Consider the following 17,363-nt stretch of genomic DNA (forward strand, 5'->3'; position numbering starts at 1 on the left):
AAAAAAAAAAAAAAAAAAAAGTTTCCTCATGCCCCAAGGGATAATTTGTGTATGGAGTTTTGCAGACCAGAATATATAGGATCTGCAGGTCACTCCGAAGACATTGACTTTCCCTATGAGTGAGATGGGAAGCCTCAGGAGAGTGTTGAGCAGAGGAATAGCTTAATTTGATTTAATCTAGGGTTAATATAATCAGTGGGTTTAATAAAATATGACGATGCTCTCCCTACTCCTAGTTTATATGGATTACAAATGTGCTTTCTGTTGGAAGGGGAAAATTGTTGAGAAATGTGTCAAGATAAGAAACAATGACCCTTTATGGAAATGTTAAAGCTCTATTTATAGCCTTTTTCATAGGGTCATTATAAGGTCACCATAAGTTGGAACTGACTCAACGGCAATGGGTGGTATAGCCTTTTTAAGAAGCTCTGGTGATGCAATGGTTAAGCCCTGGGCTGCTAAATGAAAGTTCAGTGGTTTGAATCCATCAGAGTCTCTGTGGCAGAAAAGACCTGGCAATCTGCTACCATAAATATTACAGCCTAGGAAAACCTATGGGGCAATTCCACCCTGTCCTGTAGGGTCACTATGAGTCAGAATCAACTCAATGGCACACACCAACAGCAACTATTTGTTGCTAGGTGCTGTTGAGTCTGTTCTGACTAATAGCGATCCCATGTACAACAGAACAAAACACCACCCAGTCTTGTGCCATCCTCAAAATCTTTGCTATGTTTGAGTCCATTGTTGCAGCCACCATGTCAATCCATCTCATTGAGGGTCTTCCTCTTTTTCACTGACCCCATCCCTACGTTAACAAGCATGGTGTCCTTTTCCAGGGAATGGTCCCTCCTGATTGCACGTCCAAAGTACGTGGAATGAAATCTCACCACCCTTGCTTCTAAGAAGCATTCTGACTGTGCTTCTTCCAAGGCAGATTTGTTCATTCTTCTGGCAACCCATGGTATATTCAATATTCTTCATCAGCAACATAATTCAAAGGCATCAATTCTTCTTTCATCTTCTTTATTCATTGTCCAGCTTTTGCATGAACATTAGGCGATTGAAAATACCACAGCTTAGGTCAGGGACAACTTAGTCCTCAAGATGACAACTATGGCCTTTGTAAACAGAATGATTAAATGAAACTCAAGAAAATAAGCTAACATGTTATAGTTAATTTTTCTTTTTACCGCTCGTCTAATTTTTGAAGTTTACCTGACTGTAAATTGTATTTTCCTTTATGACACTGGCTAAAATTACATTCTAGAATAAACCCCAGGTTTCTAATGTTTCTGGTTAAGCCTTTTATATAATCAGGGTATCACATTTGAGATATTTTCTCATTATGTGATAGTATCATTTGAACTTCTCAGTTTCTTGATATCATTATTTTATGTTGGCTGCAATTGTTGTTGATAGGTGCTGTTGAGTCAATTACAACTCATAGTAACCCCAAATGACAGAGTAAAACTGCCCCATAAGGTTTTCTAGGGTATAATCTATATGCGAGCAGTTGCGAGGTCTTTTATCCCATGGAGCTGCTGGTGGGTTCAAACCACCAACCTTTTGGTTAGCAGCTGAGCACTTAACCATTGCACCACCAGGGCCCCTTTGGCTACAATTGTCTAGGGCTTAAGGCCTAATATAAAGAGCTCTGATGTTGCAGTAAGGAGCCCTGGTGGTGCAGTGGTTGAGTGTTCAGCTGCTAACCAAAAGGTTGGCTGTTCAAGTCTACCAGCCACTCCTTGGAAACTATGGAGCAGTTCTACCCTTTTGCTATGAGTCGGAATGGACTTAATGGCAGTGGGTTTGGTTTTTTGGTTTTGGTGGCACAGTGGTTATGTGCTTGGGTGCTAATCAAAAAATTGGCAGTCTGAATCCACCAGCCACCTCTTGGAAACCGTATGGGGCAGTTCTACTCTGTCCTGTAAGGTCACTGTGAGTTGGAATTGACTTGATGGCAACAGATTTGGTTTTTTGGGTTTATACTTTAAAGAGGTGACTACCAGGTCCTTGAGTTATCATGTTAGATTTACATAATCTTCAAAGAGACAGAGAAAGAATTTACAATTACAGCTTTCCTAGAGTGAATTCTGAAAGAACAGGGCAGGAGGAGAGCTTCTTCCCCCATTTTTAAGAGGGAGAATTAAAACCTCATATTTTCAATTTGTATTTGACCTACAATACAAAGTCTCTATAAAAGCTTCTCATTAATTTTGTCACTTATTTGTATATCAATGTAACCCAAGAGAAGGAAAGAAGTTTTGTCAAATTAGGTGCACACAGGCTACTCAATTTTATCTGGCTCTCTGGAATTACAAAGGGCAGTGGTGTCTGCCAGCAGAGGCAAACCAGATGCAAAGCACCTAGATTCTAGGTTCCAAAATCAGCCAAAAGACACCTGACCAAATACCTGTCAAGGACATGTTGAAAAAAGAAGAGAACAGTGGTGGACTTTACGTAAGAGTCCGCAGTCCTGAGTAAGACAGTGCTTGGGGCTAGATCCCAGTGTAACAGATAGGGATGAGAGTCTTGGAAACATAGATTATAACTATTTGTATGTCTGCTTTTTAATTTAGGCTGTGATAACCTTGGGAAACAGAACCCAAAGACTTTTTTCCAGAATATACCTGAATTTTGAGAACGTTCCCCATTTTGTACAGCAGGTACATGACTTTTGCTCACTACAGTATATTTGACCTACACTTTGAAACATAAAGTTTTATAACTATGCTCATTAAACTCCAAATTACGACACCACAGTAAAAAGCACATGGAAGGAAAAAACCAGAGTCGTGACTTTACAACAAAGCACAGTGCTATAATCCAGGATAACTAACTTTTTGCAGCAAACCTAATTTCGTCCAAAGCCAATTCTCTCCTTTGTATGAAACCTTACGTGTTCAGGGAGGCAAATCCCTTCTTTGAAGCCACAAGAGGAACATTTATTCAACTGCATTAATTCTTTCCCTCTTGGCCTGAAAGGGTAAGGCCATTTGCAAAAGTAGCCAACTGACAACTACAAAGCCTCTTAGGCTCATAGCAAATCTGACTTCTCTGCTAGTGCCCTGAAGCTCTCTTTTAATTATGGGCTTTGAGGAAGTGTGACTAGCAAAGCTGAATTAGCAAGTTCTTCCATAGACTTGCTGTGTGTTTTAATTCCCAGTTGCTGCTTTATCGGCTCCTAATACAATGGGAAATCTTGTGGTGGAAATTTTCCCTCATTTTTTAAGCATAGTACAGCTAGTTTTCTTCCTCTGTCATGCATCAAGAATTGTTTCCATAGTAGCCACTTTAGGAAATGAAAAGAGCTTACATGATACACCATCTGTAGGTGAAATCTGAAGAATAAAGCGTTACTGTTCATTTGCACAAAAACAAGGATTTTTTTTGATACTTTTTTTTTTTGGAAAGGTAGAGACTGTGTTCTTTTTATATGACAAGGTGTTAAGCCATTTAACAAAGGCTCTTTCTAGAGGTGTGCTCTGCATAAACTCTTACTTCCCTGCCAATGTTACCATTCTAGGACAGTGACACTCTGTTAATCCATAATGTTGCAGAAAATCCAAGCGCTTGCATTTATATTTACCTTTTATGCTGGAGTTTTTCATATTTTCCAAAAAAAGAAAAAAAAAAATCCAAACTTCTTCCCTAAGTTAGATTTCAGGGATGTGAAAGAAAAGTCTATCACATTTGTGATAATCTATTGAGATATGGAGTTCCCTGGCTGAAGCAAGCAGTTTGTGCTTGACTACTAACCTGGCAGTTCGAACCCACCCAGTGGTGCCACAGAAGTAAGGCCTGGCAATCTGCTTCCATAAAGATTGCAGCCAAGAAAACCCAAAGGAGCACAGTTCTATTCTGTAACACATGAGGTCACCATGAGTTGGAATCAACTTGATGGCACCAGGTATTGAGGTAACCACCATGTTGCAGTCTGAAATCCAGGAGTGGGAGTGAGGAGGGCAGACAGCACTCCAGTTACCAGCTGTGTCTCTCAACTATAAGGCATTTGAACTATTCCTTAAATTCCATAATTTGGAGGCATCAAGTTTGGGGCCATGAGAATACTGACTCTGCAATGCAGCTTAGTAAGGGGTAATTCACCAACTTATGGCAAAACAAACAAAAACTAAGCCCCAAATTCTCATACTTTTCACAACTCTCCTTAATTCACTTTTCAACTAGTGGAACTCTCACTTTTCTATCAAATTGCTGACTAAAAGTCGAACATTTTCATCTATTTCTATGGCTACAGCTGTTATGTTTATACTCTTGGATCTGAATCTCTAGAATTATTTTCTCTTTTGAGCTATTTACTTATAAATCCTAAATGACTAATAATTCTCGTTGTTGTTGTTAGGTGCTATCAAGTCTATTCTGACTCACAGTAACCCTATGTATAACAGAATAAAATGCTGCCGAGCCATCCTGACAATTGTTGCTATGTTTGAACCCATTTTGCAGCCACTGTGTCAATCCGTCTCATTGAAGGTCTTCGTCTTTTTTGATGACCCTCTATTTTACCAAGCATAATGTCCTTCTCCAGGGACTGGTCCCTCCTGATAACAGGTCCAAAATAAGTGAGATGAGGTCTCGTCATCTTTGCTTCTAAGGAACATTCTGATTGTACTTCTTCCAAACCAGGTTTGTTCATTCTTCTGGCAGTCCAAGGTATAGTCAATATTCTTCACCAACACCATAACTCAAATGCAGCAATTCTTCTTCAGTCTCTCTTATTCATTGTCTAGCTTTGGCATGCATGTGAGGCAAATGAAAATACCATGGCTTGGGTCAGGAGCACCTTAGTCCTCAAAGAATAATTCTCATAGGCACCTCAAAATTAACATGCCCATTTTGGTGCTATTGAGGGTCTCCCTGCTTTTTTTGTCCCATGATGTCTATCTAAGCAATCACTTTAACACGTTGTTATTGTTAGTTGCCATCCAGTCATTCCGACTCATAGAGATTCCCAAACTGGAAATATGTTAGCTTCATTAGGCCTTCCTCTGCATATCTGATGGTCACTACATTACAAGGATTTCACTTTGTCTTATTGATCAATCTTATCTCTATCCCTATTGCCTCATTATTTTTATTCATACTACCAAAGAAAAAAAAGAAAGAAGGAAAAATAACTCTCTTAACTGCTGTCCCTTACTGTAGTGGTAATACTGCTTTCAACTTTATTCTCCACCAAAAAAAAATAAGCAATTGTTGGGAGGTGGTATCAACTCTAGTCATAAGAGTATACAACCTCAACTCCAGCACTTATAAGCACATTACTGGAAAAGAAAATGATAAGCCATATTGCACAGAAATATTGATGAAAAAATTTCTAGAAAGGTATTAAGTAATTAATGAATAAGATTTATCTAAAGAAAACAAATAGGATTCAGTACAGACAAACTTTAATATAGTCACTACATTAAGAGACTAAAGAGAAAAACTGATTATCGCTTCAATATATGCAAAGAAGGCATTCCTTAATGTTCAATAAATATTTATATTAAACATATTACAATAAAAATAAGTGAACTTCCATAACATGATGCAGAGTTTTTGTTTTTTCTTTTCTTTTTAGATCCAAAATCTACAGTGAAGATTACAGTTAATATTGAAATTTGAGGCACATTCCCTTTAAGTTTAAGATTAAGGAAAATGTGTCAATAGCTAAAACTCCTCTATTGTATACAGCTAAAACTCCTCTATTGTATACCATTATATTTGGAATACCAAAACCAAACCCACTGCCGTTGAGTTGATTTCAACTCATAGTGACCCTACACGACAGAGTAGAACAGCCCCATAGGGTTACCAGTGAGCAGCTGGTGAATTTGAACTACTGACCTTACGGTTAGCAGCAGCCAAGCTCTCAACCACTGTGCCATCAAAGCTCCATATCTGGAATACTTTATCCAAAAAAAAAGATAATAGCATAGAATAAGAAGCATAGTGTGATTCTTTTAAGTGTTCATTCTTGTACTTGTTTCATAGATTTCCTGGGATTTTCTCAGTAAATAAAATCTGCAAATAGGTACAATTTTAAATTACTTTAACAAATAAATTAATTAAATTACTTCACATCATTTTTATACCATACATAAAAATTAACTTGAATGAGATCATAGTTCATAACTTGTATTAAACCAAAAAATAACCAAATCCATTGCTGTTGATTCAATTCCAACTAACATAAATTTTTTTTTTGATGCTTTTGATTATTGCTAGTCAGATGGATGCTATTGTTTTGTTATGCTGATGGTATATTCTGCAACCTTGCTGAACTCTCTTATTAGTACTAATAATATGTCTGAATTTTTCAAATTTTTTTGTGAATCTATTGGCAATGATCATATGGTTTTTCTCCTTTATGTTGTTAATATTATAAATGTCATTATATTGTTTTCAAATGTTCAGTAAACCTTTCAGTATTTGAATTATCCCTGCTTAGTCATCATGTATTATTATTTTATATATTTTGATGTTTGATTTCCTAATATATTTTAAGAATGTTCCCATCTACATTTTGAGGGATATTAGTCTGTGCTTTTTGTTTTTTTGTAATATGTTTGTAATATTTTCATATTAGTATTATGTTGGCCTCAAAAAAATCTATGCCAACAAATTGGACAACTTAGATAAAAGGGACAGTAAACTTTCCCCCACTATTTTCTGAAATTGTTTGTGTACCGTTAGTATTGTTCTTTCTTGAATATTTGAGAGAATGCATCAGTAAATCTGGCTGGGTCAGAAGTTTCCTATTTGTGAAGATATTTGTTATGAATGGAATTTATTTTATAGGTTTAATGCTTTTTGAACTTTCAGTTTCTTCTTGTGCCAGTTTTGTAAGTTATATTTTTCAAGTATTTGGAGTTTTCATTGAAGTTGAAGCACATTTCATTGAAATTATCAAATTTGTTGACATAATTTTGTTCATGTGATTCTCCTACTATCCTTTTTATCTCTGAAGGATCTGTAATGAAATTCTCTTTTATTTTTTTCTGGATATTGGTAATTTTTGTTCTTTATTTTTCTTGATAATTCTAGCTGCAGTTTTTGGCAATTTGGTTTATCTCTCCAAGAACCAGTTTTTGTTTTATTAATTTTCTCTACTACATATTTGCCTTCTATTTTGATTAATTTCTTCTCTTTATTACTTTCTCCTTTTATTTACTTTTGGTTTACTTTGCTCTTCATTTTTTTTTCTTCTTATATTTTGAGATTCTATTATTACAAAATATTTATAATCGTATGCCTTTCTAAGGAGTTGCTGGGTGGCACAAACAGTTAAGTGTTCAACTACTAGCCAAAAAGTTGACTGTTGAAACACACCCAGAGGCTCTACGAGAGACAGGCCTGGTGATCTGCCTCCGAAAGGTCACAGCCTTAAAAATCCTATGGAGCAGTTCTACTCTGCACACATGGGGCCTCCATGAGTTGGACCCTATGGCAACTAACAACAACAACAACAACAAGTCTTCTAAATAAATTGTCCCATTTCTCATTATGAAATACCTTTATTCAGTTCTGACAATACTCTTCATCTTGAAATCTGTTAAATCATTTATTAAAATAGCCACTCAAACGTCATGTTTATATGGTTTCATGGTTTATCATTTTCCATCCATTTACTTTCAACCTGTCTGTGTCTTTGCATTTAAAGTATGTGTCTGATGGCAGCATATAATGAAGTCCTGATTATTTTTTTAAATTTGTTCTTCCAATACCTGCCTTACAATTGGAATGTTTGATATAGTTATTCATGTGTTTGGACTCAAGTCTACCATTTTATTCCTTGTATTCTGTTTGCCCTATTTGTTTTTTTTTGTTGTTGTTGTTCTAGTCTTTCCTTTTGCCTGCTTTCTTTTGACTTATTTGATTTTTTTTCAATATCCTTTTCTAGTTTACCTATTTATCTTTGGCTCTCTTTGTGCTGTTTTTTTAGTGGGAGTTCTGGAAATTTAAGCATTTATACCTGAACTTCATGGATTATTTTGAGTTAATATTCTATCTCTTCACATAAAATGTAAAAATTTTGGGGACGAATAAGTCCTTTTTTCTCACTGAACATTAGTTATAGTTGTCATACCTATCAAATATATATATATTGAAAAACCTACCAGCCAATATAGTTTTTACAGATTTATTAATTTTAAATATTGTAAAGAAAAGGAATTAATCTTTATTCCAGTCATTTACCATTTTTGATGACATTTCCTCATTCATGAAGACCCAGATTGCCCTCTGATATTATTTCACTTCAGCCTGAAGAATCTCTTTATCATTTTTTTGTTTATACACAGGTCATCTGACAATTAATTCTGTTAGTTTTCCTTCATATAAATGCATTTATTTTGCATTCATTTCTTATGAATATTTTCATTAGAGATATAATTCTGAGTTTTCAGTTTTTTTTTTTCCTTTTAAAATATTGTTCTACTGTTTTCTGTCATTCAGTCTTCCTGATGAGAAACCCACAATCAGTCATTTGAAACACTGTATGCAATGTGTCATTTTTCTTTAAGTTTTTTTTTCTTTATTTTATGTTTCTATCATTTCTTTTATGATATGTCTAAGAATAATTTCTTTCAGTTTGTTCTGTTTGTTGTTCACTGGCATTTATAAAACACATCACTCAACAACAGGAGAATATATATTCTTCTCAAGTGAACATTTAACATTCACTGATATAGATCTTAGGTCACAAAACAAGAAATTTAAAATAATAGAAATCGTGTAGTGTATGTTCTGTGACAATAACAGATTTAAATAAAGATCAATTACAAAAAAATAACCAGGGAATCCACAAATATTTGGAAATTAAGCAAAAGATTTCTAAATAACTCATGGGTCAAAAAGAAATTCTCAAGCACAATTAAAAAAATAAGTTGAAGTGAATGAAAATGAAAATAAAACCTATCAAATTTTGTAGGGTTCAGCTAAAGCAGCACTTATAGAAGGAAACGGATGACTGAAAAATTACATTAATTTTCTGTCACTTCAATTTTAAAAATATATGTTTGAGCAATTTTATGAGGATTATAATATATTCACTATTTCCAATTCAACATATAGCTGGAAATAGAAGTTCAAACCCTTGGTTTTTAAGGGAGCTAAAAGCTCCTCTAATGCGTATAAAGGAATTAGATTATAAATATATTTATATTTATTTACATCATATTGATATTTATATTATATTATTATATTAATGTTTATATTGTCATGTAATTACTATATTGTGAGATAAAGAACTTGGTTTGTTCCTTTGATGCTGGTTTCTGAAAATAACCTGAGCAATTTAGGTGCTCTTTGTCTTTCTAAAATAGCCAGGCAAGAAGAGACTGCAGGCCCCATACATGGAGAACTAACTGCAGGAAAGGAGGGGGGCCTAATGTAATCATGCATATTCAATGATTAGATAGATCATAACTATGCATTAAGGTCCAAGTCATGCATATTCATTGAGGTCTCAATGACTAAAGGACCTGAGACCTTGGATTGCTCCCTTTTGAGGCCTCATACCTTGTTGAGAACATGGATGCATGGGAGAGGGTGCTGCATGTCTTTGGTGACAATGGAAGCCTCGTGGTATCAGGACCTCTTCCAGACCTTGATGGATGCACCCCTACACTTGTATCCTTTCTGGTGTAATAAATAGGTAACTGTAAGTATAGGTAATAATTTCTGTGTCTCTGGGTCATGCTAGAGAATTATCAAATTTACTAGGTCATTGACAACCAGCAAAGAGGCTGGCATTTGCCTATTTGACAGGGGCTGGAAGGACAGAGTCCTAACTTGTGTAGACCTAACTCTGGGTGGTTAGGGTCAGAGAGAGGGAGTGCTACATGAGTGGCTGCTGCCAGAATGATGAAGTGGGAAAGTGGGGATATGAGTTATCTTTATGTTTTGGAAATTAGCCTTATGTTGGCTATTATTTATACTTATATATTATTTTATACATATATACTATATATGTATATACACATAAATTTTCTATTAATTCAACAGTTTTTTCTTTAATACACCTTTATCTGTGCTCTAAAAATCAGGCCATATTTATTTACTGTTGACTTGGAGACAATGATTTTATATTCTATACAGTATCTTTTTTCAATATTTTGACTACTAAACAGTAAATAAAGTTGACAGAATAATCCTAGTATCGTTAGTTTAACCAGAGTTGCTTTTTTTATTCTTTCAAATGTACTTATTATCACTTCAGTAAGTTCAAGCAGTCAGAAGATGAAATCCTCTCTCTTATTGAAATGAGGTTTATTTTAGAAAGATTTTATACTTGTTAGGAAGTACCACTCATAAATATTATATTAAAAAAATATCTCATGCAATGCCATTGAACCGTAGAGAATTTTATTTTTCTTCTTTCAAATATTAGGAAAAACTGAATGTATTATTTGAAACCAAATGTGTCATTTTATCAAATATAAATGTGTGAATTCCCTAATGTTCTGTTTTATTTTTTGAAGCCATGCATTTTCCTTTTAGAAAAAAGTTAATGTGATATAATTCTAGCATGAAAAATACTGTTGCTTCTTAATAAGCATTCGTATGAGATAAAGAATGGCTTAGGAGTGGTAATATAGTTTGGAAGGAGTTTTGGATTTGGTAGGGGACTTGTTCTGAAATTTTATTACCACAGTAAGCATTTTGTTTACTAGCAGTGCATATTTATCAGGATCAGTAATAGACTCAATAAATTTTAACCAGTGCCTTATAACCCGGTCAACAAAAATTAGAGAAAGGATCTTTCAACATGGAGCAATTTCATAAAGTATAAGAATGACATATAACATTCACACATTATTTAACAGAGATGTTTAAAATATCAGGTTGTTTATTTTCAATTTTTTTTTAAAGCAAGATTTTATTTATAATGTGCCAGGCTCTATACCTTTGCTCTTGTACACTTTCAAGTTCTATAAAAAGGCTTAATCTTGATAAGTTATTAAAACAATTCTCTCTGCCTTCTAAGGTCTGCTTTTGGTTCAGAGCTTTGAAAAAACGACAGTTTATCATCTTTGCCAGTTCATCAATGACTTTTTTTCTCTTTGGTTGTTTCAATCATTTGACACTCACTCCCATTTTCCCTCTGATCTTCATGTCCTTCAATTGCTTCTATTATGACATTTCCGGGGATGTCCCTCATATTTATATATCTAAGACTACCAATAGAATTTACCTGACTAGACCAGTGTCTTCTTAAACTTAGAGGTTTCAAAACTCTGTTTCAAAATTTATTCCACTTAATGATTTCCTAATTTGTTTCCATGACAACATTATTCTCCAAAGATGTGGACTTCCACATTTGTCTTTAATAATTCCCTTTTACTTATCTTGGTCATCTTTTCCCTTGAATCGATTATAAAATTATGTTGATTTTCTTTCACGAAAGTCACATACTTCTGTATCATACATTACCATCTCTCCATTCAAATTCAGGCCTTCAAATTCTTCTTTTTTTAAATTACCATCCTTGTGCAATTCATCATGCAACTATCACTAACATTATCTTCCTAAAACACTGTTTCTATCATTATCTCTTCTCTGCTCGATCATTTTCTATGGGTCTTCATTCCTATATTGTAATATCAAGTATCATAACACGTTCGTCACTGACTTACCAAAATTATCTTCAGCTCTTGCCTTTGAACCACTCTACCTTTGAACTAAAGTCTATCTTTGCTATGCACCTCTACCGCTCCACTTCCATGCCTTTATTTTGTCATTCTCACTGTCTGGAATTAATTAACAATTAGAGCCCTGGCGATGCAGTGGTTAAGAGCTTGGCTGCTAACCAAAAGGCTGGCAGTTCAAATCCGCCAGCCGCTCCTTGGAAACCCTATGGGGCAGTTCTACTCTGTCCTATAAGGTTGCTATGAATCAGATCTGACTTAACGGCACCTAACAACAACAACAGTGGTTATTCCCTCAGTTATACCTATTGAAAACTTTTCTACCATACAGGACAAATAAAATGTTATCATCCTTATGAACTTATTCCTGATGTATTATTCAGAAGCAATATCACTATACACTAAACCTAAATACTTGACAGAATAATTATTTTGTACCTGTGTCACTTCCCCGATAGGGCTCTAAGTTTCATGATAAACCAAAAACAAAAACAAAAACAAAAAAGAAGCCTTGGTAGCGCAGTAGTTAAGAGATCAGCTGGTAGGAACTATTAATCTACAGTACCTAGAAAAGTAGCTTAACTACAGGAGAAGGTCTAAAGATGAGTTAGAATAAGTGTCTTTTATGAAAGAAGGAACCCTCGTGGTTGGTTATTATAGTTGTTTCTAAAATACATGTTTTTTGTCCTTTTGCTAGAGTTGTTGATTGTTTCAGATATTTTTCAGTTAAAGAGGAAAAATATTACGGCTTCAGTGAGACCCCTTGTAAAGGAAATCTTGTACTAACAAAGGGTTGTTTATTTCCAGGACTGATTTCCCACTTCTCCTGTTCTTTTTGTATTCACATGCCTAAATACTAGATCCTAATACTTAGCAACATAGCACAGTGGCTCAAACATCAGCCTCAAATTCTGCAACCCTGTGTTCTCATTTCCGCTTGGCTTCTAACAAGCTGCGTGAGACCTTGAGCAGTCATCCTACCGTGTACCTGGTTTCCCTATTTTTAAAATAAGGGATTGTGCTAGATTATCTCTCAATTGCTTTCAAACTAAAAAATTCTACAATCACTTTTTTTTTTTTTTTAATTGCTGAAAGGTAAATTTCAATGTTCAACTTAACTATCTCAGGAGTTTATTGAAAACTTCAACCAAGAGTACAACAATGTAGTAAATTCAGAGTCTCCTCTATCAGGCCAAAAGAGAGAGTAGTTTATCATAGTCAGAGTGAAAGTTGCAACCCTTTTCCAGCTGGGTGGAAGCCATTAAATAAACTGATCTTGCTCAGCCTTGGCCAGTGCTGACTCAGGCCTTAATACAGCTAGCAAGTAGCAGTGCACATGTAAGTTTTGATTTAGACCTAGTACAGCCATTAAATGCTTTTGAAAGTGATGACCAGGAGCCATTTCAAGAGGCCAATGCAATTCTTTCCTAGAAGAGCTTACAAAGCAAAAGTTAAGGTCCTTTTCTTTCAGTCCCTTTATAAAATGAATTTAAGCCTTTGTTTAATTGGAACATATTCTTTGATTTTTTCTTATAACAATAAACTATTTGGGGAATTACCTAGTTCGATGTGTTTTGAAATCCACCTATCTATTTGGTATCTATTGAAAGCTCTCCAAAATTCCTTATACAAAGGTTGTGTACACTTTGCTGTAAGATATCAGGTTTTAGGGAGTGTGAAATATGTCCTGACAGTTTCATTGAGTAGCTACTGAGCATGAAGAAAAAATACCTGTTGCAAAGGGAAGTAAACAACAATAAAAATATCCCTGCTGAATTTTTCAGTCAAACTAGAGAAAACCAGAAAGACCCTTTACTCCCTGATAATGAATTATCATATCAAATGAGATGCACATGCACATATGTCATTAAATAAAAGCTGTCCTTCGAGCGACCTATAGAAATCAAAAGATTTCAAATAGAAATCTAAATTTCTAATTTCTTTTGAAAATTCAGGAGTTCAGGAAATTTTTTGCTTCCTTTACCTGCATGGGAAAAATATCCTAGAGCTGAGTAGCTGGTTCAGCACTTTAGCAGATGTTTTGTATTATGCATACAACCAACCACAAGCCAGCTTTACTCTTATACCACCGCCCTCTACTCATTTGTTCATGTGATACCCAAGAGAGTTACTCCTGGGAACTTTAATTGAAAACTTACTTGGCTATGCATGTATGGCAAAATACATTAAAATAGCCCATGGCACTTTTAAAATCCTCATAGTTGGTCAAGCTAGAGACTTTCAAAATAGGATCACTATTTTCATTCTCATTGCTTCCTTTCAAGGGTCCTCATAGGTCGCTATGAGTCAGAATTGACTCACGGCAATGGGTTTGTTTCTTTTTTTATATAGAGTTTTTTATATAGAGTTCCTTTGCATGTATGTGAGGAAGCAACACCTATATTTAATGTGTTTAAATCACCACCAAATAAAAAGAAAAACATTAAAAATTTCAGACAATGAAAACAATTCCTGAGGCAAACTCTTCAGACAAAGATTGGATTGGACTGTGGGACATAAAATGATACTCATGAAGAATGTGCTTCTTAGCTCAAGTAGATACATGAGACTAAATGGGCAGCTTCTGTCTGGAGATGAGATGAGAAGACAGAGAGGGTTAGGAGTTGGTTGAATGGACATGGGAAATTGGGTGGAAAGGAGGAGTGTGCTGTCACAGTATAGGGGGCAATTAGGGTCACATAACAATGTATGTATAAATTTTTGTATGGGAAACTAACTTGAAATGTAAACTTTCACTTAAACTACAACAATAAACGAAAAAAAATTCAGACAATGAAGGTATATATTTCTCACTTGGCTATAATAGTAAAATTTGACTTGTACATGATAAGGAATTAAACTGATAATTGCAAATTTACCACCCTATCTCTGTGTATACCCTGCCTTATTTTCTAATCTAATTGCATATATAAAACTCAACTGTTTGAAATAGAAGTGAAGAGTGGAACATGGATATCCTTTTGGAATATGAACAAAGAAAGGGGAAAAAAACGAATTATGAATATTATGGATTAACTCTTACAGATCTGGAAATAATGTGTACCTCTCACTTGACTTACTTGAACAAGTTTGATTCTAGCATACCAAGTTGCTTAGAAGGTAATGAGAGGCTTGAAAAATAGTTTCTGAAAGATACTGAAGAATAGGTTGTAGGCTATAATTTGTGTCAAAAAATAGGAAATAACATATAAATATGTGTATTTATTACACAAACACACACGTACACCACTTACACACACAATTCTGTGTAAGGATATAAAAAAAAATCTCTGAAAGGATATAAATATAAAGAAAAATCCTATAACATTGGTTGCACCTGGAACAGCTGAGTGGCCAGGGGACATGGGTGGGAGAAAGATTTTCACTGTCATCTTTTTATAATTTTTGAATTTTGAACTGTGTGAGTTTATCAGTGATTAAAAAACCATCTAACAAAATAAACAAAAAGGTAAACTGTTTTATCCGATTTGATTCAATAAAAAATTTGTATTGGTTCATGTGATCAGCTCAATTTTTTAATAGATGAGCAATGCTATCCAACTGTATTATATTTAGGAGTTTAAGCAGACTTTTGTTAAAACAGACCAGTAAAGTTATGGAAAAGGTGATTACATGAAAGGTTGATTTCCCAGAGTAAAATAAAATTAGTATATGGATAACTATAAACAATTGTTCTTAGATGGTCAGTATAAAACTTTTAGAAAGATGTAGTTAATGAAAACCAAAATACTACCAGAGTCTTCATATACACTATTTTTCCAAATCAAATGTTTCTTTTTCTCTGTAAAAAGTGAATGAAGTCACTTCCTTTCTTAATATATCTAAGATAAAATTTTCTAGCAAATGAAATTATAAAACAAACTTTTATAACAATGAAACAATGAAGAGAGAAATAATCTTATGTTATTTGCAATTGATTTACATTGGAAAAGTAAATTTATTTCCTCTTCACGTCTATTACATATGAGCCTGCATGATGGATACAGTTTTTAAAAATATTCTGAGGAAAAATGTTGTATTGAGGATTGGACCCAATAAATATTTGGGTATTCTGCAAATGGGTTTTTACTTTCAGGTGTATTTCTGTGATGTCTTTGCAAAAATTACCTCAGATGGTTTTGTTTATATTTGTCTTGGTTGGCTTTTTTGTGCTTCTTCAACGGTGGCTTGATGAGTTTCATCGACTTTGGAAGATTATCAGCCATTTCTCTTCAAATATCTTTAGTCTAATTCATCCTTACCTCTCTTTCTAGCAGTCCATTTATACCTATGTTTGACCTTTCCACTGAATCTTTTATTTTCATTTTTCTCTTTTGGATGTTTCCCTTCCTTTCGTCTCCCTGGACCTAGACGCTTATACTGACTAATCTTACAGTTTTCCAATTTTTAGTTCATCTGTCAAATTTGCTATTAAACCAATACATGAAGTACTTCACTTTAGTTATTATTGTATTTTAGATTTTCACATAACTTCTCTTTTACAATTCCCAGTTGTATGCCATAATTCCCAATCCTATTTTTTAAAATTTCTTCAGTTTATTAATCATATCGATTTTCTATTTTGTCTGATAAGTTCATCATTTGAACCTGCATGAGGTCTGTTTCTATTGTATGTTTACCTCTCTGTTGGTTTTCAATCATTACTTGTCATTGTTTATGACTATTTTATATTGGATCTTAACATTGGACTTAAAAAATTGTAAAGATAATTTGAGTCTCTTAGTGATGCTATTTTCTCCAGAGAAGATATGCCTTGCTTTTGGCATTCATCTAGCAGAGGCATTATAACAATCAAGGATCATTATAATCTAATTCAATGTTTAGATGATTGCAAGCTAGGCCACAGTATTAGTGAGTGCTCGTCTATTTTTAGTTTACTCTAAATTCTAATACAGCCTCCTTTCTAATTCCAATAAAATGTCTGGGATGTTGAATACAACCTTGTCTTCTTGAGGAACTCTCACTTGCTGCATATAGACAAAACTGTACATATAATGGCAATGCTGAAAAGTGAGATATCACCAGTCAAACTCAAATAATCAGAATAAATCAAATTTTCTAACAATTAAAAATTAGTAAATACGCTCCTTGGAATCAATTGGCTAGAGAAATAATAAAAGGGAAAAATCATGATAATTTTTAAACTAGAATTTTAAAAACACATTGTCTTAGTCATCTAGTGTCACCATAACAGAAATACCACAAGTGGATGGTTTTAATGAAGAGAAGTTTATTACCTCACAGTCAAAGTAGGCTAAAAGTCCAATTTCAGGGTGTCAGCTCCAGGGGAAGGCTTTTCCTCTCTGTCAGCCTTCTCTTCAGTGTTCCCCCAGACTAGGAGCTTCTGGGCACAGTGACCCCTGTCCAAAGGACATGCTCCACTCCTGGCACTGCTTTCTTGATGGTATGAGGTCCCCCTGTCTCACTGCTCACTTTTGTCTTTTATATCTCAAGAGATTGCATCAGGACACAATCCAGTCTTGTAGATCAGATCCTGCCTTACTAACACAACTGCCACCCATCCTCCCTCATTAACATCATAGAGGTAGGTTTACAACATACAGGAAAATCAATAGTACCAGGAATCACGGCCTAGCCAAACTGATACACACATTTTTGGGGGGACATAATTCAAACCATGACATTCTACCCTTTGGCTCCCAAAAAATCATATCCTTGCAACAC

The sequence above is a fragment of the Trichechus manatus genome, unplaced genomic scaffold (assembly GCF_000243295.1).
Source record: "Trichechus manatus latirostris isolate Lorelei unplaced genomic scaffold, TriManLat1.0 scaffold00163, whole genome shotgun sequence".
Taxonomy (NCBI): Eukaryota; Metazoa; Chordata; class Mammalia; order Sirenia; family Trichechidae; genus Trichechus; species Trichechus manatus.